General features: G+C 42.3%; 1 protein-coding gene and 1 long non-coding RNA gene across 2 annotated transcripts in view; one reads left to right on the plus strand and one right to left on the minus strand.

The window, feature by feature from the left end:
* LOC139984726 (uncharacterized) overlaps window positions 1-23,774 on the minus strand; it is a 226,439-nt gene that overhangs the window by 95,340 nt on the left and 107,325 nt on the right. The gene's annotated exons all lie outside the window — the stretch shown is intronic.
* LOC139985082 (uncharacterized) lies at window positions 10,280-13,063 on the plus strand. Its single transcript, XR_011799284.1, has 4 exons — window positions 10,280-10,456; window positions 10,824-11,147; window positions 11,739-11,851; window positions 13,010-13,063. It is a non-coding gene; the product is annotated as an uncharacterized lncRNA (long non-coding RNA).

The following is a 23,774-nucleotide window of genomic DNA, read 5'->3' on the forward strand; positions in this document are numbered from 1 at the left end:
AGCGCCCTTCACTGAGGTTTTACCAGTCCGTTAGCTCATCGGCAGGTGACAGACGCGTCCCGTCTGTACGCGCTACTGATGGGACCGTGGTTAGTGACCCTCACGGCATTGTCCGCGTATATAAAGAGTACTATTCGAGTTTGTTTACGCGTGGCAATGTCGACTTGTCGGCACAGGCTGATTTATTGAGGGGAATCTCAAAAACCGTTCCCCACGATGTCAATGATATTTTGGGGGGCGAAATAACCACTGTTGAGCTTTGGAAGGCGCTTTCGAAGATGAAGAATGACAAGTCCCCGGGTTCGGACGGGCTTCCGAGGGAGTTCTACCGAACCTTCTGGGCAATAATAGGACCCGACATCAGAGCCGTCTTCGAGGACGCCTTCCAAAACGGACTGTTAAACCAAAGTCAACGTCTGGGCATGATTACTTTGCTGCCCAAGTCTGGGGACCCCTTGGATCCCCGTAACAAGCGTCCGATCACCTTGTTAAATGTGGACTACAAGTTGCTGGCTAAGGCTTTGTGCAACCGCCTTGCACTGGCTATGCCGCATCTTGTGGGTGATCTCCAGACTTGTGCAGTGAAGGGTCATTGCATCCAGCAGAACTTGTGGTTGATGCGCGACTTGACCGACTTTGTTATTGAGCGTGATTTGCCATGTGCATTGGTGTCTCTGGACCAGCAGAAGGCCTTTGACATGGTGGATCGCGGTTTTTTAATGAATGTATTGGAGACGTTTCAGTTGCACCCAAATTTTCGTAAATGGATTTCTGTTTTGTATCAGGAAAGTTTCAGTTCTGTTATCGTAAATGGGTTTTGTTCGGAGGTTTTTAACGTAGAGAGGGGGGTGCGCCAGGGGTGCCCTCTGTCTCCATTACTTTGTTTTGTTTAGCGAGTCCCTCTCTCGTCTTTTGGAAAGGGACTCCAGACTTGTTCCATTCGTTGTGCCAGGGGGTGCCAAAGTGAAATGCGCTCAATATGCAGATGACGTGACATGTGTTGTTTCGAGTCTGGGCTCCTTTCGCGCACTCTCGCAGGATTTATCTATTTTCGAGAGAGCTACCGGGGCGAAGTTGAATCCAGAAAAGACAAAGGGCCTTCGTCTTGGTAGCTGGAGATACAGAGACTTACCATTCGGTGCGTCGTGGTCGGATCAGAATATCAAAATTAATGGTATATGGTTCGGCTACGATGCACCTGGTGATGTCACCTGGAGCGAGAGGGCTGAGGTATTTGAGAGCAGGCTCGAAACCTTTGGCACCCGCTGGCTTTCGATCCTAGGGAAAGTCACCGTAGTTAATCGTTTTGTTTCGCCCATCTTGTGGTACCCGGGCGCGGTGTATCCAATTCCGCGTCGCGTCGTAGTGCGGTTGGAGAGAGCGATATTTTCATTTATTTGGTCGGGTGGTACAGAGCTTGTGAAAAGGGCGGTAATGTACCAAAAACTGGAGAAGGGTGGGTTAGGGGTTGTTCATCTGGGAAGTAAGTTAACTTGTTTGTTATTTAAGCAGTTGTTTGTAGCGGTAACTGACCCAGGGTTGCCTTGTTCATATTTTGTACGTTTTTGGGGCGGTTTGCACCTGCGTCGATGGGTCCCGGCGCTGTTTAGCAACAGAGAACCGCATAGTAGTACTCCAAACAGGGTGGTGCGTGTCTTTTGCTCCGCTCTGATTGAGTTGCCCCCTGTTGACCTGTCACAGCCGGCCCTCGTTCACAGTTCGTTGCGGGATAGGGCCTTGAATGCAATTTTTGTACAGGGACGTCATCCTGTCGAAGTATGGCGTTCGGTGCATTCAAGGCTGAATGGTTGCAGGCTCCGTGACCTTGCATGGAGAATTGCACACGGTGCCTTGGTGACCAATCTGAAAAGGTATCACTGGCGATTGGGTGATGGACTGTGCCCGAGGACCGGCTGTGACAGCTTAGAGAGTACTGCCCATGTTTTTTGGCATTGCCCCTTTGTTTTGAACTTGTGGGAGTGGTTTCAGTCCTGGACCGACCGTTTAACGGGAGACCGTTCCTGGTCGGTAGGACAGGGTTTTGTCTTGTATGGATTAGATCCTCCAGTTTGTTCCGTTGCTGTGTTGCAGCGTATTATTTATGTTTGTTCTGTTGTAAAAAAACTTATTTGGAGGAATAGATGTGATGTTGTTTTTAGGGGGAAATTTGCCAGTTGGCAGGCAGTCCTGGAGGCGGTGAAGTCTGACATTCGCCTTCAGGTTGAAGGCGATTTTCGCCGTTTATCTAGGGCTGCCTTTTTTGGACGCTGGTGTGCTGGGGAAGGGTGTTTTGTTTCGCTGCGTGCTGGTCGTCCTTTTGTAGTTTTTTAATATTTCAGTGGGGGGTTGGGCGTTTTGTCTCTGCAGGTCGGTGAGCGTATGTACTTTTTTTGGCTCGCTTGACCTGAGGTTCGTTTGTAAGAATGGGATGGTTTGGTAGTGCCGTTTGGCCGTGACGTTTTGTATCCCGTATGACGGGTCACGTAAAAAGCACCAGTACTTTGTCACACTAAGTTTGTCTTTTGGTCGTTTTGATTTAGTGTTACTAGTGGTAGTAAATAATACTGGTGACTAGCCAACATAATTTATTCAGCCTACTGTAACTGTAAGTTTGAAGGTCTAGCTTTGCTTTTTTTCAATATCACATACCCTACCCATTTAGATTCACATGGGAAATTACCAAAAAAATTACCAAATGAGTGTAGGCTTCAAGTAAACTATTGAGACTTAGTGCCAGCATTTGTTTGCAAATAAATTAGAACATCATGTGCCACTGTTCGATCTAGTCCAATACACACATAACACAATGTTAATTGGTGTTTGCACTGCAGAATGCACTGCAGTACCCAGTAGAAGCCTAGGCTACTCACTGTCATTGCAGTTGTGTATTGCGAATCGCCAGCCTAACAACGGTTACACGTACTGCGTAGCGTAACACTAACCATAATACTTGTGTAAATAACAATTAACTTAGTTTTACCTCCAAGTTTAAGGAATAACATGTAGGCCGTTGATGGCGGTTAATACTTCCATTCTTCTATAGACCTTCTTGGGTGAGTGAATATGGTGTTGAAGTCAAAGGTCAACTTAAACCTCGTGCAAAATGTGATTATCAGATTTGGAGAAAATTGTCTTTGGCCTCCCAGTTTCAGAGTTTCGTGTCAGTGAATATTGTAAATACAATTAATTAATAAATTTAAAATTGAAACAATAAATAAGAAGGTATTGAATCATCATAATATTTATACATTAATTGTTGTTATCTTTATCTTCATTTGGCAATATGCGTGTTACTTTCATAGACTATGAATCACTGATCTAAATATAGATGCGAGCTCGTCTCAATCACATAAAAATAATGCAGGTGTATGCTACGTATTAAATCATATACTATCTTAACCGGAAGGGTAACATCCCCATGTTCCGACGTCTCTATACAGTTCCGACGTCTCTATATTCCGACAATACCAAATAATTTTGGACTGATAATTTTTGATGGGGCTTGTGCGTAGGAGCACATTTTGGTAGCCCTGACAGCCCCAAACCGACCTAACACAGTTGCGACAAGTTCCTGACGCACCTCCTAGTCCTACGAGGATGACAGTTACCCATACGGAACGTTCGTATGGAGTAGCTGTCAAACCATCGACACCACTCAGCAACGTGACACCTTTCTGCCGGGTCGCGAATTTTGTTTTTCCCAAACAGGTTTGCAATTATGTGTAAATAGTCGCTCATGATTGGTCGGAGAAGTTATGTCATCACCATAGAAACCTTCACTTAGATATACCCGTTCGAAATTACCCGCAGCTTTTCGTAAAAATATGTACATGTGTTTGGATATACGGCGAAAATCACCTTCAATTTCAAGGCGAATGTCAGACTTCACCGCCTCCAGGACTGCCTGCCAACTGGCGAATTTCCCCCTAAAAACCGCATCACATCTGTTCCGCCAAACATGTTTATTTTCACAATAGACCAAATAAAAATAATGCGGTGCAACACAGCAACCGAACAAATTGGAGGGTCTACCCCATATAAAATAATACCCTGTCCTACACGGTCGGTCCAGGTCTGGAACCACTCCCATAAGTTTAAAACAAAGCAACAGTGCCCAAAAAACATGAGCGGTACTCTCTAAGCTGTCACAGCCAGTCCTTGGTCACAGTCCATCGCCCAATCGCTCACTAGTATTGTATGATCTACTTTGATCGAAGATTTCTGTGAAGGCATTAATCGATAGCATCGCACAGTGAAAGTTTCGTACAGGGGTAGTAAAACTGTGTATAGTAAAGGCTTCATAATTGACGCACCTTCAACTATTACTAGCAACGATACAGCAGGCCAGTTAAACTTTTTGCAGTCTAGCAGAATTAGATATTTCATGAGTTTGAATCCATTTCAGCTATTTGCCGGCCAAATTGTTGCACTTTCGAAACTTTTAAAACCCTCTCCCCTAGTTTTCCACGTTTTTTGGGCATTTGGAAATCTTACACCCTAAAAATAACCAACATTACCTCAATATGATAACACTACTCTCTTGGACCTGACCTGTCTGAGCTTAGATGCTCAGGGCATAACAAACAGCATATAAAGTCAATGGATGTATACTAAGGCCTACACTACAGTTAGCTTATCGACGAATGTGTCAATTTAGGGGTATGAAAGAACTTGACACGGCAGATATTTTGTGGTCAAATTCTGCTGAAGTGTATGTTGCATAAGCACAGAACCTTAAATATTTTGAGATCATAACATTTCTGAGGAACTACACATGAAAAACACATACGGTTGAGTGATCTTGATTTTTCCTTGATAGACATCGTTGATCAAATCCTTAAGTGCCTGCCTCAACTATGAGCCCACCATGCTACACAGTGCAGTGACGGTAATATATCATATTGTACACTATACTGTTTTGCGTATATTCATTCAAGACTACTCGCGTCGTGAAGTTGATTTTGGTGTAGGCCTACCCATTCCACGAAACGAATTCAATAGAACGGCTGACGAATCTTGGATGACGTAAACACGAACCCGATAGAATGTAGCGTATGATAGGTCAACATGTTATCCAAGCATTAAAAGTAAAGTTAGGGCGTTTGCAGGGAAATCAAGAGATTATTAAGTGTCAGCGTGTAACTCAGTGTATGCCTTTATTGATGCTGACGTCACGAGCAATCAGATTGGCTGAAAAAAATTGGGGAAAAAAATTTGCTGCCGGGTCACACTGGTCAAACGTAGATCATACGTATTACGACCCTGGAGAGCTTGCAAAGCATCAACCTCTCCAGGCACAACAACACCCTTACTCTTCAAAATACTAAAAACTTGCACCGGTGGAACCGCTTGTTCACCGGTGAAGGTGAACTTAACAATTTTCGAATGCCATGATACCGAAGGTGGCTAGGCCACAGAGGAGTAAGAAACAAACTAAAGATAGGTTGGTTAAACTACAAACGATAAACGATAACGATATACGAACTGGCGCACACACGAACACAAGCTGACGAGAAGTATAGCACAGTACAGTGATAATAACTACCAAAGTCCAGTTGGTTGGCATGGAGAATTCCTTTCTTCCTCAACATATCGAATGCCTTCTCCATTTCCTTTTTGGAAGCCTCAGAGCAGCTTTTACCTCATTTCTACAGAAGGGACACTTTCGATCAGGCTTCTTATATTTTGATGTTGCTTTCTTGGTTCTCATGTAAGCTGTATCCAATTCTTCGCTGTCGCTATCCTTGTAGTGATCATAACCCTTTTGCATAATGGACTTGCCCACATCCTTGCGTAATCAGCAGTACTCTTCTCGCTATGCATCTTCCAGCGTGACACCACTTGCATGTAAGATTTGATACCGGAGAGATGTACTAATCATCAGTCCGCGACTACGAGCCAGTATTCATCGTCGCCGCGAGCTACATAGCCGTTACAGTACTGTATACGCATCGGTAGCGAGCAAGTCAGACCCTAGCGTATTTACAGGGTTATTACTACTAGCGAGCAATTGATATAGGCCGGGAGTTCTAATAATTACATTTGGAGGTTGGATATTATTCAGCCTGTTGTTTAACAAGTCAATATTAGCTGTACTGCCTATGTAGTGATCCTCTCCTGCTGGACTACTGAACCACAGTTCCGCTAGTTGTCTTGTCACCCCCAACAAGCAGCAATGCATAAAATCTGGAGGAAAACCCCAAACGACAGGGAAGTGTGGAATATTTGCTAATGGTGTTTGTCCTTTTACACCCCTTACAATTCTATTCTCATCAACAGCTTTAATCATATCACTCAACATTTCATCCTCTTCTCTATCACTGTTGGCTACAACATCAACAGGGTATTTTACTACACCATTACAAATTTTCCCTGGGTGGTAACAAAGGGAACATCCATAATACCCATTGAACTGCATTGTGTTTTGCATTGAAGCTCTCGCAGGTGCATCAACACAACACAGACCAAATATTTTACTATGGGTTTCAACACCATTCTTTTTCCATTGAATTCCAGTTGTTGCTAGTTCCTTTGCCTCACTTACAAACTTTTGCCAAAATACTTCCATTTTTGCTTTAGATTTTCCACACCACACACCTGCTAATATAAGGTTCCCTTCCCTTAATTTGTGGGGTAGTTCATTTAGCATTACAAATATTGGGCACATAGAATACTTGGACGAGGAAAAGAGTGGAACCCAATCACTGTTGAAGGAATAGCTCAAATTGTTTACATTATTTAATGGGTTTCCTTCCTTTCTTAGTTCTTTGTAAATTTCACCATCATATATATCCTCGTAGCTGTCTTCATTGATTTTCTGACGTGTGAACCGGTAATCAATGTGCTTTGTAATATCTGGCCTCTCTAGTAAACATTTCAATTGAGGACCAACAGATGAAGTAATAAAATAATTATCACCAGAGAGCTTTCCAGTGTCACAAGGGGTACCACACTGAGGACATTCTATGTTCTCTTCTGCATGTCCATAATATGTACATAAAAATGAGAGACAGAATTGAGCAGTAAAAATGGAATGAAAGATGGACAGATTTCCTCCGAAACACTTTCTGGAATAAATACTTCGAAGCGGGTAGAACTGATCTTCCCATTATCTCATCGATAAGTTCTAGTAGGTGTACTATTCCCACCGATGACAAGCAATGTCTCATGGCATATGCCATTACCATCAGCAGAACTTCTCCTTTAGTAGTGCTGATGCCAGGTAATGTCTCTTCGTTTAAGGTATCGTCATGTCCAAACAGACCTAACCCATCATCAATATCGGACAAATCAAGTAACATTAAAGTACAGTACAGCATTGAAATTAAAAAAATTAAAACTTTGTCAGATTGTAATACTGTCAATTAGGGTGAATGTAGGCAAAGGTGTATTTTAATATATTGTAGACTATCCAATACAACTCCTAGTACAGGTATGACAATTAATATACATTAATGTACAAGAAAAAACCTTTTCAAGAGAGAAGGCTCATCAACACAATGATGAGATGTCATATTGGTTGGATATTCATAGAATGACTACAGAAACCTCAAATGAATGGTTTGCAAGCATATTGCATGATTTATTAAGCAAATGTGACTTAAATGACTTAAAAGATGCAGTTTGTTGAGTGCACAGGTTATAAATTTTTCCACTGGTAGTGTTAGGTATGGATGTGAGTAAGCACCAAAATAGCCACCATCTTAACTTTAATTTCATGAACCTTTATTTTTTGGGTGTCCATTTATCCTAGTCTTGTTGCAGACTGTACAATTTTATTACCAATTTACAATTAATTTAATCCTCACCTCTTCATAATACTCCATGAAATGACTTTGTTCATCCTCAACGTCTAAGGAAAAATCATCAGGTGGTTCATGATGAGACTCTTTCTCCAATATTTCTTGGCAAAATGAGTCATCACCATCGGATCCTCTTCGAGTAGCCTCAGAATTAGGAATAAATGTATAGAAACTAAATAATCAAGCACGTGCAAAATGTCTTCTATCATGCATCATACCGTATTATCGTTCCAGTGGCACTGTATAGGCACAGGTACAGTATGTATACAGATTACATAAAACACTTGTTTGTACAAATCTAACTTGGGTCTAAATGCTAAATTCCTCCAATTTAATCGTGTGGTGAATTATCAGCATCAAGTGTTTAGGCCTACTGTAGACAATAAGTATAAAATAATTTGAGTGTTCAGTATAATGATTAACTTTATTTCCTGTAACAAAGTCATAAGGCATGCATGTTAATATCTGGTTGCACCATTACATAATCAACAATACAGGAAACATGCTTTATAGGCCTATTTGTGTAACAACCAACATACATTTGTATTTTGTTGCTTACACTATGCCTACAATTTCATCCACTCTACTGATTAACATGTAAATCAGTTGTTGGGTATCACAGGCTGCAAAGGCATTCTGTATTGACCCCAAATATGCCAGATTTTCAACCTTTGATCAACATTTTCAAACTGTTTCACAACCTTACAGTACCACTCTTGATTGAGGAAATTTATCTCAATGGGATTTTCATTCATCTTGAGTGTTCATATAGAAAGTCTAGGAGCAACTTCAAGAATTAATACATCCATAAAAGAACTTTTTGAAACTTGCAGCAAATAGAAAACGTTATATATTACGAAATTGGGGCCTTTCAAGGCTACCGGCTTTAAATATGCTTAGATAGGCTAGGCCACATACGCTCATTAAGATTATATGCGTGAGTATAGTATAGTAATAAAACCCCTGTAGCCTACCAGGCTATTTACGTTACGAGAGCCTGTGGGTTAAGCATGGGCAGATGATCAGTATAGTACACTAGTATTATAGGTACCTCAAATGATTCAGCTCGACTTCCCATTTCATCGGAAGTTCCAGCACTCCAACGTGTCTTGGTTGAATAAGGTACATTAAACTCCTTTTCTGGTTCAAAATATGTCCGGTAATCCTTCTTTTTTGGTGGCATTCTTTTGACTTTGTCCAGGTATGACTGAGTTGCGGTTCTAATTGGTACGGTATGCGTTCACAACAATGATCTATATTGTGATCAGTGATTCACATGTGAAAGCAAGCCGCATATTGCCAAGTCAAGATCGAGATGAAAACTAAATAATGTATACATTAGATTGGGATTCAATCCTTACTCATTTATAATTTTTTCAAAGAAATAGTATTAATTAGTCATATCATTTATTTGAAATGAGACAAAACTTTAAAGTTTGGAGGCCTCACACTATTTACTCCATTTCTGATAATCACATTTTGTACGAGGCTGACCTTTGACATCAAGACCACGTTCAAATTTTGAAACCGCAAAACAACGCCAGCTTTCCGCACAGCGTTAGCATTACTTGGAACAGTCTTATACAATCATCCTAACAGTAACACAAGTGACTTCATTTACAAAATATTTTTTGGTGAAGGGTTCTTAGCTATCATTCATCAGAGAAGGTTTCTAGAAAAATGGAATGAACTGCCCCCATCGGTCTACCTGTAATACCAAAGTTTGTCTTCCAAAAACCAAACATAGGCAATGTCAAAACCATCGTCAAAATAGAAGACATCAAGCGGTTCAGGCCAAAGGATATTGAAGATTTCACTGAGGGAAAAGCCTACATGGTGAAATGGGGCGACGATAATGACGAAGACGAGTTCTATAAAGTCCAAATTCTCAAAATTACCGTGAACTAATGTTATTCGTTAGGCCTAGTATCTTAATTGTGTACGCAGTATGTGTAGGCCTAACCTTTCTAGGCTGGCGTTTCGTAATACACAATTGTCAAGACAGTGAGTAGCCTAGGCTTCTATGCCTAGTTCTATTGTGCACTCTCAACACCAAACTGCATTCTAAAAACAAGCTAACACTGGTTTTAGGGCTAGATTGCACAGTGTCACACAATCCCTTAATTTATTTCAAACAAATAATGAGAATTAGGGTTATAGAGTTTATTTAAAATCTACATTAATTTGGTAAAGATTTCCTGTACTTTCCCATGTGAATCTAATGTGTCTGTGATATTGCAAGCAAGGCTAGACTTTCAGACTTACATTACAGGTACTGTGGGCTGATCAAATTATATTGGCTAGTCAACAGTATTTAAGACGTAAGTATTATAGGAAGAAAAGAAGAAAACAACTGAAAACAAAATAATTAACAAAATGCTGGTTCTTCTCTAGGCCTAAACAGATTGTTTGAAAAGGAAGGGAATTTTGACAGTTGTCTCATCGAATTGAAAAGTGGATGCTCAGCCATCTACTAACAACTAGCCTTCTAACTTTGTTGTTTCTTTTTTCCAGGAACAATCAAAGAAGTGAAAGACCAACTATCGAAGTCAAGGGTGCGGTTCCCCGTGATGTATGACACCAGTGTAGATGCAACCACGGAAGAGGAGGATGATGATGCTGAAGTTGAGCGTTTGACTTTGGCAAAAGAAAAGGTACAATTTGAGAGCATATATGGAACTTTATTTGATGTACATTGTTTTACAGTGGTATTGAGGACAAACACTAATAGTCAGTTTACTAACCAGAGTCTAGTTTCAGTGTCATGTATATCTTTAGCTTTATATGATAGAAATCATAGAAAGCATGATAGAAAGCACCCCAAATATTTATAAAAGAAATGTCATGCTCCTTTTTCCAGCTCATTCAAATATATTGTAAATGGTATCTTAATTTCATGGTTCTTGTTTTGTGTGGTAAAGAACTGTTTCAAGTTAAACAAACTTGTAGCTCATGTATGCTGAAATGAAACATTACAATTTTCTTTAAAACCTTCCTTTGTTCCCCTTTTCTGCCATGAAGAAAGAGAAACGAAAGCAGACTTCCAAAGCAACAACGTCATTATTACGGTCTATGTTGGGGCAAAGATTGAAAGAGAAAGAAGATGCGCCGTTGTTCTCTTCAACACCCAAAAAAAGAGGACCCTAGACAGCAGAGATATCACTGCTAATCAAGAGGGAGTTCTGCAGCAGAAGTTACCCAATTTGAGGAAACAGTTACAGGCTTCTGTAGCTGAATCAGAAAAATTAAGGAGAAAACTTGGAGATTGCAGGAAAGAGGCTAATGAATACAAAGAGCTGAAGAAGAGATTGCAAGCTGCACTTCTGGACAAATTTGAAACTGAAGGTTTGTAAAAGTGACTATGATCTTTCTATATACTTATGATCGCTGAACAGTAATGTTTCTAATGATTATATGCAGGAGCTCAGGATAATCACATGACCAACTGGCAAAAATCTGCTACTTAATTAAGATTAAAGGGTCCATTGTATACTTTGAATTGATGTGATAACACCAAACCCTCACAAAACTTTAAGTTATTCCTCAATGTTTAAAGTAACACCAAACTACGCTAAATCAAACTATATAATATAATTGCCCCATCAAGATGGCTTGGGCAATTAGATTGTTCTTTAAAATACTAATAAGCTGCTTGATTTGGATGTTGTGTGTTTTACAATATAATAGTAGTATATAAATTTGAATAAAATATGTAGTATATCCAATTTATCTAACCTTGTCTAGCTAATCAGTTCATGCCTCTTTATAGACTTCTTAGTCTTCATTTTGTTCTTCAGTGTACCTTAATCTATCCATTTAATGAATAGTTTCGTTCTGGTAGTTTCTCTGACAGCTTGGGACCCCATCGCATTAAAATTGATAGGTTTTATGCCTCCAGATGTTTTTCAAATGATGAACTATATGTACCCTTTGCAGGACCACAGAGTTCCTCCGAGAGTCCAAAAAGGGCTAAAGTCTCTCTGACGCCTGTATACTCCAGCAGTCAAAAAAGCGAAGGAACAAGTGCCATGGAGAAAAAAGATGGAAAAGTGAGTTAAACTTTCGTACCCAACTATGTTATGATATTATACATGATACAATTCATAACCTGTTCTAAAACAAGTCTAGTATATCATTTATTTGCAAGCTTCACAAGTTTCATGAAATTGTTACTGATGATTGTTTGGGATGATTATGAACAATTTTGAAAAATTATTTAGGTTATACTGTGCAAAATTATAATTTTTTGGTAACTGTCGTATTCCTGGCTTATAATTTGAGGACCTATATTTAAATGTTTACCACCCAATAGGTTATAAAATTTTAATATGGACGTATGTTACATACATACATACATACAAGCATAGGTACAGATATAGCACACGATAATGTTATGAAATAGTAATACCATCTCTTTGATGTTACCGAAACACTCCATCGAGACACCTTACAGGCCTCTTATGTATTTATCTAGGTCATGGATTCAGTTTTCCCACGAGAAGTTTTTAACTATCTTATTGAATCTTGGTACAGGGCCTTTTCCCAAAATAGATTCCATTATGTCTGTGGAACATTCGAGAAGGTTCTCTCACGTGGTATGGAAGTTTCCATAGAAAGGGGATGGACTTCCAAACTCCCAACCAATCAGGGCAGATCAGTGCCAGCGCACTTATTTTTATATCGTTAAGTTAATACAGGATGGTCAGGTCATTGGCTGCCTACTGATTGTGCGCAGAGGATTTTTATGGAAGGTATAAAAGAAAAAGGAGGTCAGAAATTTAGGACTCTGTCAGCAAATTTATGACTTGATCAGAAAATTTATCACTCCGTCAGCGCTCCGTGATCAGTTCGTTGCTTCGTCACCATTTCATCACTCTTTCTAATTGTTTAATTGACGGAGTCAAGTCAAGTCAAATCATTGTAATTTAGTTTTATTTGTAAAGAGAATCGACAGAGAAGAAATTATACCGAATCAATAATCAAATCCGATCTTGTCAAATTGTTTTTCTGTGAACTCATTGTTTTCGCCCGTTCTGACATCTCCTGAAGAAGCATAAATACGGCATCAAGATATCCCAGTACCTTTCTATCGCGAGTCCCGATAAAGTATCACTATCGGAGGAGCCGGGCTCGACACAATATTACAATAACTCACATTATTATATCTGTACCTATGCTTGTATGTATGTCATATTTTCTGTTGACAGGTCAATATTGGTGCAAATGTTTGGCTTCCTGAAGACTTAGTCTTAGCCTTCAACATTGGTGATCCCGACGTGATACTTCTTCGATATTTACGTGTGATTTCGAACTGATAAATTACCTTGAGAAGGTGACATTTTTTTGGGTATAAGTAAAGACATCCTAGTACGGTAGCCTATGCTATACAGTAGTGCGCCTGTTCATAGTTATTAACTGTGCATTCTGTGCAGTACAGCCCAGACTAGTACAACGTTATTTTATAAACACTAGCATTTTATGATTTAGCACCGTAGCATATAGCAGCATATCCTACAGTGTGTAGTTACACACTTGTCGTATATAATTACATAGAGCCAATGCCGGGGCATGTACGTTGTTTGTTCGTAGCTGATTCGAGAGCTCATTCATTTGACAGTTATAGAAAGCCTGCTGAGCATAATTTCAGCATAGATTTTCTTATTCGTAGAGGTGCTAAAATACAGTATTTAGTCGCTCCAACTTTAGCAAAGCTCGGGACCTACAGTGCCCATGACTGGATAGTCGTAAAGATTGCTGCAGGCATCAATAATCTGACAGCCTTCGTATCGGACAGTAGATCGCATAAGCGCGTTCTCACTAGATCCTCTCTGAATGCGGATGGCCTCATCGCACTATTGACAGATTTGAAGCGACAGATTATTAGTAAACACCCAAGGACTGTTGTTACATTTGTGACTATACCTACAATTATTTCTGCGAAATTCCAAGAATCTAAACATGCTAAGATCCTGGTAGAGAGTGAGTTACATTCTATACAGCTTGAACTGGATGCAATTTTAGACGATTCAAATGAAAGAATCATTCAGCTCAACAAACCCACCCAACACGGAAGCTAACTTGGCATACCTTTATTCGTGGAATCAGCAAGCGTAAAAACAGGCAAAATCGAGTTGAAGCAGCGTTAGTTCATTGAGACTTATCGGGCATTCGCAGCGGAACGCCAGGCCCTCAAGGAATACATACATCGTAGTCGACAACGCTAGCACTGTAAACAATCCCTATCGTAACACTATCTGCGAACATTACTTTGTATACTATATATTATTATCATGTCTAAACCAGATGCAACCCCAGTAGACCCTTCGGGGGTAGTGCCAGTACCCTTCTTCATGCGGTCAGTATAAAGGTGCAAGCGACCCCACAGTCTGGTTTGTTCAGCTAGAAGCACAGTTTGCAACTAGGGGTATAACAACCGAGGCAACCAAATTTGCCATGTCATAGCAAGCCTGCAGCCAGACATTGCCTTGGAGGTTAGAGATTTGCTCATAACTCCGCCTACAACGAACCAATATACCACCTTAAAAAAGGAACTGATCAAACGTACGTAAATTTCAGAGCAGAAGCGTTTTACCAAGCTGCTCGTCACAGAAGAATTAGGGGATCGCAAACCCACACAGCTATTGCGCAGGATGCAGCAGTTACTTGCTGGGAAGCCGTTGGAGGATAGTCTTTTTAAACAGCTATTCCTTCAGCGCCTTCCTACCAATATGCAGCTGATTCTTGCCTCAACTAGTGAGACTGTCAAGTTGGAGGAGCTAGCACAGTTGGCTGACAAAATAGTAGAAGTAACGTTAACCCCCACCACGTGACATATCGCTGCCATAACCACGCCATCTCCACCACCTACAGCACATTACACACAACCACCTTCAGCACATTATGCGCCACCGACCCAGCATCACTCAGCTAGCCCAATCGCAACGCACCCATCAGCATCAGCGAACAGCGAAATAGCAGAGCTACGCAACATGATCGCCGAATTAAGCAATAGAGTTGAGTCGTTGACGTATCAAGTACGCAATCAAGGTAATTCTAGTGAACGAGGACGTACTTCTGGTGGTGATCGTAGACAGAGTCCCAATAGGAACTGGCGTCGATCTCCAAGCAATCAACGTTCCAAGTATAACGACCACGATCCAGAGGGACCTTGTTTCTATCATTACAAATATGGAGTTAAAGCTCACAAATGTGTACCTCCATGCTCATATACAAAAGGACAAGACCCCTACAGAGTCATCAAACAACAAGGCCTTTTGGCTAAGATCATGTGTAGTATCTGTTCCCTTAGGGAATGGTGATACACACCTGACGATGATCACACAGTCACAGTCTCGATGCAAGGGGACTGGGGCTGAGAGCGGATCAGTCGTTTGGTAGTTTGGTTTTCGTGCCCAGGTTCTTTCCTGGGTGACTTTTTCTTAAAAAGTATCAAACAACAAGGCCAGCGATTAGTGGCGACGTCATCGCCTGGCCGTAAAGACAGTCGTTTGTTCTATATTCATGACCGTAAAACAGGCCTTAAATTCCTAATAGACACTGGTGCAGATTATAGTGTTATTCCACCATCCAACTTAAAGAAGAAGAAACCATCATCTTTTGTATTGGAAGCTGCTAACAAACTACCTATTATTACTTATGGTGAGAAGTCTCTTATTTTAGACATAGGTTTGCGACGGCCATTTCCATGGATATTCACCATCGCCGATGTTCGTACAGCCATACTCGGTGCATATTTCCTGGATCATTACTCTTTTATCGTAGACGTCAAGCATCGCAGACTGATAGACAGTAAGACATCTCTCCATGCCACTGGTATGAAAGCTTCCATTATTTCACCTAGCCCTACATGTTCATTGAGCAATGAAACTGATGGTTACCATAGTTTATTGAAACAATTTCCAGGCATCACTAAGCCCAATTATAAAGCTACTGCCATTTAGCATGATGTTACACATCATATTATAACAGAGGGACCTCCCCGTAGCGCAAGACCGAGGAGATCACCAGGGAAGAAATTACAAATAGCAAAGGATGAGTTTGAACACATGGTATCTAAGAAGTCGGGCGATTGGCGCCCATGTGGAGACTACAGAGCTTTGAATAGTGCTACAGTACCCGATCGCTATCCTATACCCCATATTTTTGACTTCACAGCAGCATTAGAGGGAAAAACCATTTTTTCTAAAATAGATCTCGTTCGAGCTTATCACCAGATCCCAGTTGAACCAACAGATGTACATAAAACGGCAATTACCACTCCGTTCGGTCTCTTCGAGTTCATACGCATGCCATTTGGACTTCGCAATGCTGCCCAAACATTTCAACGTTTTATAGATCAGGTTTTGCGTGGACTAGCATTTGTATATGCATATATCGATGATCTCCTCATCGCTAGTACATCAACGGAAGAGCATATGTCACATCTTAAGCAATTATTTGAAAGACTTGATCAGTATGGAGTAGTCATCAACCCTAGCAAGTGTGTATTTGGTGCAGTTCTTAGGCCACCAAGTGGACAGTGAAGGTATAAGACCACTCGTGGACAAAGTTAAGGCTATAGTAGACTTTCCACAGCCCAACTCTTTGCGCAAGAGAATTCCTGGGATTCATCAACTGTTATAGACGTTTTATACCTCACTGTGCAGATATAGTACAACCGCTCACAGACATTCTTTCAACAATAAGCTCATTGAACTAACATTAGCCCAAATTCCTGCTTTTCAGCTCATCAAAGAGAAATTAGCAGAGGCAACATTATTAGTACATCCATCACCCAGCGACCCTTTATGTTTAATGGTCGATGCATCAGATGTAGCCATAGGAGGTGTACTCCAACAGCTAGTGAACAGTAAGTGGCAACCAATAGCATTTTTTTCGAAACGTTTAGCACCTGCAGAAACCAGGTATAGCACATCCGGGCGAGAGTTACTCGCGATTTATCTATCTATTCGTTATTTTCGGCATACGCTAGAAGGTAGACATTTCTTTGTTTTAACGGATCACAAGCCCCTGACCCGTTCATTTTCGGTCAATGCTGATCGGTATTCACCAAGAGAGATCAGACATTTAGATTATTTCCCAATTTACAACGGACATTCGTCATATTAAAGGGAAGGACAACGTTGTAGCGGATGCTTTATCTCGTTGTACAATCGACGCAATCACATCGCCATCTCCAGAAAGCATAGATTTTGATGTAATTGCATCGCTACAAAAGGACGACGACGACATTAACAAAGACATTAGAGATTGGACCAGAACATGTATGCAGTGTCAGAAAGCGAAAATTCATCGCCATGTTAGATTACCAGTAGGCACCTTCGCGACACCTGGTCCCCGTTTCTCTCACGTCCACATAGACATTGTTGGTCCAATACCACCTTCCAACGGTTTTTCTTATTTGTTAACTATCGTAGACAGATTTACTAGATGGCCAGAGGCCATACCTATATCTAACATTACTGCAGAGACTGTAGCGAAGGCATTCATAGAACGGTGGGTCTCCATATTTGGTGTCCCCATCAATCATCACGACAGATAGAGGTTCGCAATTTGAATCTGCCTAACCTAACCAGATTATTAGGATGTAAACGCATTAGGACAACCGCTTACCATCCCAAGTCTAACGGATTAGTAGAGCGTTTTCATCGACAACTGAAGAATGCATTAAAGGCGCAGTATCACCCTGATCGATGGACGGAAGCCTTACCATTAGTACTGTTAGGTATACGCTCTTCACTCAAAGCGGATTTGAACTGTAGTGCTGCTGACATGGTTTTTGGAACCCCTCTCAGTTAACCATGTGAGTTCAAAGAGCCACTCAAAAGCAAAGAAGTTCCAGACCCTTGGAACTACGCAGAACGCCTTAGGCAGCATATGGCACAGTTACAACCGGCTCTGACCAGGCCATCTGTCAGCAACAAAAGTAGTTATGTACATAAGGACCTTAACACATGTACACATGTTTGGGTTCGAACAGATGCAGTGAGGAAACCGTTGCAAGCCCCGTATAAAGGACCATTCAAAGTCATCAGGAAGACACCAAAATATTTTATATTAGACATCAACGGTGAGGAGGATTCAGTTAGTTTAGAACGATTAAAAGTAGCTTATCTTAGCGAGGACTTCGACAGGTTAGTAGCGCTAAAGTTTCTACTAGCCCCGAGTCGGACGCGACAGCTACGAAGTCCAAACAAATCATAAGCAAGCCGTCACCACCCGAGCGACCAGTATACAAAACTCGTTCAGGACGTCAGGTACATTGGCCAAAGAAATTTTTACAGGTCATCAGGTTTGACGTTTAATTTGCATAACTAACTATCACTATTTATTTGTTATCGATTGCTTCATCCTTCAGCTATGTAGGGGGGAGCTACTGTAGTGATCATCACCCTTTTGCATAATGGACTTGCGTAATCAGCAGTACTCTTCTCGCTATGCATCTTCTAGCGTGACACCACTTGCATGTAAGATTTGATACCGGAGAGACGTACTAATCAGCCTTTTTAATGACTACATATCAACGCTATATTCAGCAGTAGCTGGAGCGTAATTAGTGGAGATTTTATACAGTCAAGGGATCATCATTCATCTCTTCATATTCGAGCCTACATCTCGCAATTATCTAATACAAGTCCGCGACTACTAGCCAGTATTCATCGTCGCCGCGAGCTACATAGCCTTTACAGTACTGTATACGCAGCGGTAGCGAGCAAGTCAGACCCTAGCGTATTAACAGAGTTATTACTACTAGCGAGCAATTATTACGTTTCGGACAAGTAACCGAATTATTATATAAATAAACATTTCGGTTAGGAAGAGCAGTGAGTTACTACGAAGGACGGGCCTGGATTAAGTGTCAGTCTGAATGGAGGCTCCATTACGTGAGCCACGTTTTATTGTACACACGTGAAGATATCGTTAGGCGCCGCCATCTTTGTTTGGACCCGAACTTCGAGTGGACACTGCGAATTGCGGAATATCGAAGGAGCAAAGTAACATATGTTTGGGGGTGAGTTTATTATTAATCTTAGCCTTCAACATCCTCACTGTCGGAGGAGCATGCCATCCTCAGCCTCTTCCTGTAAAAATTCTGAAAACATTAACATCATTACATACCCTGTCTCTAGAGAGAAAAGAATTAATTGATTGCTTATGGTTCTATAACTGCAACAGGGTATACAATTGCCCCCCAAAATATCAACAAAGCTGGTAAGTTATTATACAGTATGTCTACTAAGCACACCTGCTAATTGGCTTTTTACGTCTAAAGAAAACAGACACGGACCAAAGGTCAACAGAACCAAAAACAATCTCAGTCTGTTAAACAAGCACCACAAACAAGCACCAGTAAAACAACCACCAAAAACCCAACTGAAACCCACGAACACAAATCTATCACTAACGTAGCGTTTAACGTGACGTGAAAAAGACACGGACCCAAAGGCCAACAGAAGAAGCAAAACCAAAAAACACTACAAACCGGCCCCAAAAACCCAACTCAAAACCACAAACAGAAAAAACCAACTTACTCCAAACCCTACCCGGGGAAGACCAGCAGAAGGCCTTTGACATGGTGGATCGTGGGTTTTCAATGAATGTATTGGAGACCTTTTACTCCATTACTTTATGTTTTGTTTAGCGAGTCCCTCTCTCGTCTTTTGGAAAGGGACTCAAGACTTGTTCCATTCGTTGTGCCAGGGGGTGCCAAAGTGAAATGCGTTCAATATGCAGATGACGTCACGTGTGTTGTCTCGAGTCTGGGCTCCTTTCGTGCCCTCTCGCAGGATTTATCTATCTTTGAGAGAGCTATCGGGGCGAAGTTGAATCCTGAAAAGACAAACGGCCTTCGCCTTGGTAGCTGGAGATACAGAGACTTACCATTCGCTGCGTCGTTGTCGGATCAGAATATCAACATTAATGGTATATGGTTCGGCTACGATGCACTTTGTGACGTCACCTGGAACGAGAGGGCTGAGGTATTTGAGAGCAGGCTCGAAGCCTTTGGCACCCGCTGGCTTTCGATCCTAGGGAAAGTGACCGTAATTAATCGTTTTGTTTCCCCCATCTTGTGGTACCCGGGCGCGGTGTATCCAATTCCGCGTCGCGTCCTGGTGCGGTTGGCAGTGGCGTCGCCAGGGGGGGTGGGCAGGGGGCATGTGCCCCCCTTGGAAAACCTAGTGCCCCCCATCTGAGATTTGGGTTACTAAAAAAATATATATATTTTGTTATATTCAACTCCCTTCATCTGAATTGGTTTTTCATAAGGACAAAGAAGCACAGTAATTCGTATTTTCTTGAAATGAGCTGCGAAAGAAATGAAAAAGTTTATCCTTGGCCGTCGGGTATCGAAGTCGTAATTCGTAACCCGCGCCATCGCAACAGGTGTCGATATTTACATTGAATGTGTCAGTGCTCACGCCATACCAGCGGATATACAAGTCCGCTTCGCGAGCTACATGACTCATCGTTCAAAACAATGAATTTCCCTGTTCTGGCTGTGCTGCAGCCGTGTTTTTATTTCCTAGGAAGTAGGACGAATATTCAGAAAATACCTAGGTGCAGTCCAATCAAATTCCTGAAAAGTAGGCCACCCCTACTCTCCAGAGAACACTATTTCTGGACCTTTCTCATGATTCTGACATCAGAATATGAAGGAACGCGCTTTATTTTTTCTGGACCGATGAGTAATATCGTTGCTCTGAAGTCTAACCTTGATTTCCAAACACATTTGACAATCCCTGAAAAAATTGATTAACCCTTATCCGTCCTATGAAATAAAATTTTGCGTGCTGCAGAATGTCGCGTTGCCGAATGTGGTGTAGCCTACGTACTAGCGATTTCGATGCGACTGTTTTGTCTTTTATTCTCCGAGTACAGACCCAGTCATACGGAGTTGATTAGAAAATATGCGCAATATATGCAACAAAGTTTCAGAAACCATTAGGGCGAGTTTACAATTGTTTTCTTAGCGATACTACCTTCAACTACAGTGGTCGAAAATCCTACTTTGAAACGAGTATTCGATCCGACAACATACTATGCATGTTGCACGTTCCCGGCCCATTCCAGAATTCTCAAACGAGCGAACTACGTCCACAATTTTCAACCTGTTTTCGACTTTTCGTTGTCCTAATCCAGTGTACTAAAATCATGTGTGTAATGTATTGAGTTTGATCATGGATAAATTCGTCAAGAGGAAATCGGACCTGCCGGCGATTACACCAACTAGTAAGCAAGATACCACGAACCGATGTGACCGATATCGAGAATGTTACTGAACCGCCTGCAGCTGCCGTTCATGAAGGCACGAGAGATGATAAGCATAATGAATGTAGCATAGGCTGGGCCTAGCCTACCACATCGTAGTACGGTCCTAGGCTAAACGTTATGGCGGACACATGGAAAGCGTTCGTCTTTGCGGCTTGAGTTGAAAATATTAAAGGGACTTTCGTTCTGAAAACATTTTTACAGATTGGTAAAGTGGTGAATTGTTATTCTAATAAGCTGTTGTTGATAACAATAATTGGTTTAGGGGACAATCATGAGGTTTAGGGTATAAAAACCCACGATCATAGGGTTAGGGAATGTACGAAAAACAGACTATTACAGATGGTCACTCTTTTTTTCAACTTGAGCCGGCTTTGCTGCGTCATACATGCCAAGATTGCGCTAGTATACGAGAAATTGAAGCACGGCCCTAATTTTGCGGAACTGGGCCTAGGCCTAGACTAGTCCATAACCAAGATTGTGGTTCCGTACCTCCACACACAGTCCTTATCTGCTGCATTGGAAAATAAGTCACACGCCGAACGTATGGCGTATGAAAACAACATGTTTAGCATTTGCATTAGCAATCACGGTTGTACATGGGTGGCGTTGAATATTATTAAATTCACTTTCCGCTCGTTGATACAGATACTACTGTAAAAGAGCTGATCTGGGAAGAATCTGGTGGTGAAGAGGATGTGGCTGAAGAGCATCTCGAGTTTGCAGAGGAGGAAGATGTCACAGGACAAGATACACCACAACAACCACGGTCCGATGCCAAGGAGACTGCCCCAAGACGGACACTACCAGACCCAGCTGATATAAACCAATCACCGGTGGAGGACCCACAACAGCCACATCTGAAGGACTTCCCTCAGACCACATACGGTGAAAAGAAACGGATTTTCAACAAGGAGTGGTACAGTGCATACTCCTGGATTGAGTACTCGGCTGAACGGGATGCAGTGTTCTGTGTGCTTTTTACGTGCAAAGAAAAAAACCGACACGGACCAAAGGTCAACAAAACCAAAAACAATTCCAGTCTGTTTAACAACCACCATAAACCCAACTGAAAACCCACAAACAGAAATCTCTCACTCACCCACAAATGTATTCAATGTAGCGTTGAACGTGACATGAAATGGACACGGACCCAAAGGCCAACAGAACCAAAACAATAACGCTACACAAACCAGCCCCAAAAAGCCAACTCCAAACCACAAACAGAACCCCCCAACCCATATTATGTAACGACCACACAACCCCCCCCCCCCACACACCTGAAAAAAAAACTCCAAAACTTCATCCGGGGTACGCCGTCCCGATGGTAGACAACAGGCCTGCGCATTACCTGCGAAGTTTTCCCAATATGGGTCTTTTCAGGCCCCTGGCAGTGTTCCCCTTTTCTTACGAGGGAGCAGAGTTCTTAACTTCTCGTCATTGATCGAGTGGACCTCCCTGTTAGGAACAGGAGGTCCACTAGCGACCATCGTGTCCGGTATAACGGAAGCGGCTGCGGGTAGGGTGGAAGGGCCACTCGAGTCAATGAGATCAGTGGCCTGTTTCGTCTCATCAAACCAATCGGAGGACTTCTTAGCCACAACTAATAAGGCTGTAGTGCAGTCCTCCATTGGCGAGTCAGATTCTGGGCCACTCAATGTCTCTTGGGCCGGTTGACTCGGGGCCCAACTAGTATCACCGATAGCGGGCGAAGCTACCGGTAAACCAGTACAAGCGGCATCCTGCGCCGCATGCCACTCCGTTAGTACCATCTCCGCCGTTTTGTCCTGCTCTGCCTTAGTGGGCAGGCTGGCAGTCTCGGCAAGTTCGATCAGGGGAGAGGTCGGACACGAAAGGGGGAACAAAGCCTCCACCGGGGCGCTAGTGTCGGACACTGGGGCGATGACAGGAGCATCAGGTGGTACGGTGTCAGAGGCCGGGAGGGGGACCGCTTCAAACACGCCCGTAGCCACTCTCGCGGCGTATGAGCGGTCCGGGCATAAACGGGCCAGATTCCCACACTCGGCCAGGGTATGCCTAACCTGTAAACAGCGGCTACACCGCTTGTTCGGGCACAACCTGGCCTCATGCCCTTCCAGCCCACACCTCCAACAAGTGCGAGGCTGGCCCGGGTATGCAATGTGGGCCCTGTGCCCATTAGCCCACAAGGTAGAGGGGATATCGGACTTGAGTTCGATTCTAACTCGTCTTGACACCTTTACATTCAAGGAATTCCGGCTCCTCGTAGCCGGTCACTTTCCCAAAACGCCCCAGTGTCCGCACAACAACCTGTTCAGACATGTCCAGAGGGAGATGGAGGACTGTCACCCACACAGAGCTTTCATACTGTGTGACCTTTAGTCCCCCAACTCCTCCAACACATGGACACCTCGGACGCGTGCAGCCTCCGAGGTGAACCGAGCATCAAAACAATTCATACCCCGGAGAGGTTTACGCTGAAGCGCGTCCACCTCTCCAGGGACCTTTAAACCAACAGAACGCAAAACTGAACTTGTCCGGGGACGACCTTAGCCTCCCCCGAAAAACTCAACAGTACGATTTTGCTGTCATGGCGAGCCGCCATGACAGCTAGGGGTGTGGCAAGCCACGCACCTACGAAAAACCAAAACCACGCAACAAAGACAAAACTACACTAAACAAACTAGAAACTATTGAAAGGCC

This window comes from Apostichopus japonicus, chromosome 17 (genome assembly GCF_037975245.1).
Source record: "Apostichopus japonicus isolate 1M-3 chromosome 17, ASM3797524v1, whole genome shotgun sequence".
Taxonomy (NCBI): Eukaryota; Metazoa; Echinodermata; class Holothuroidea; order Aspidochirotida; family Stichopodidae; genus Apostichopus; species Apostichopus japonicus.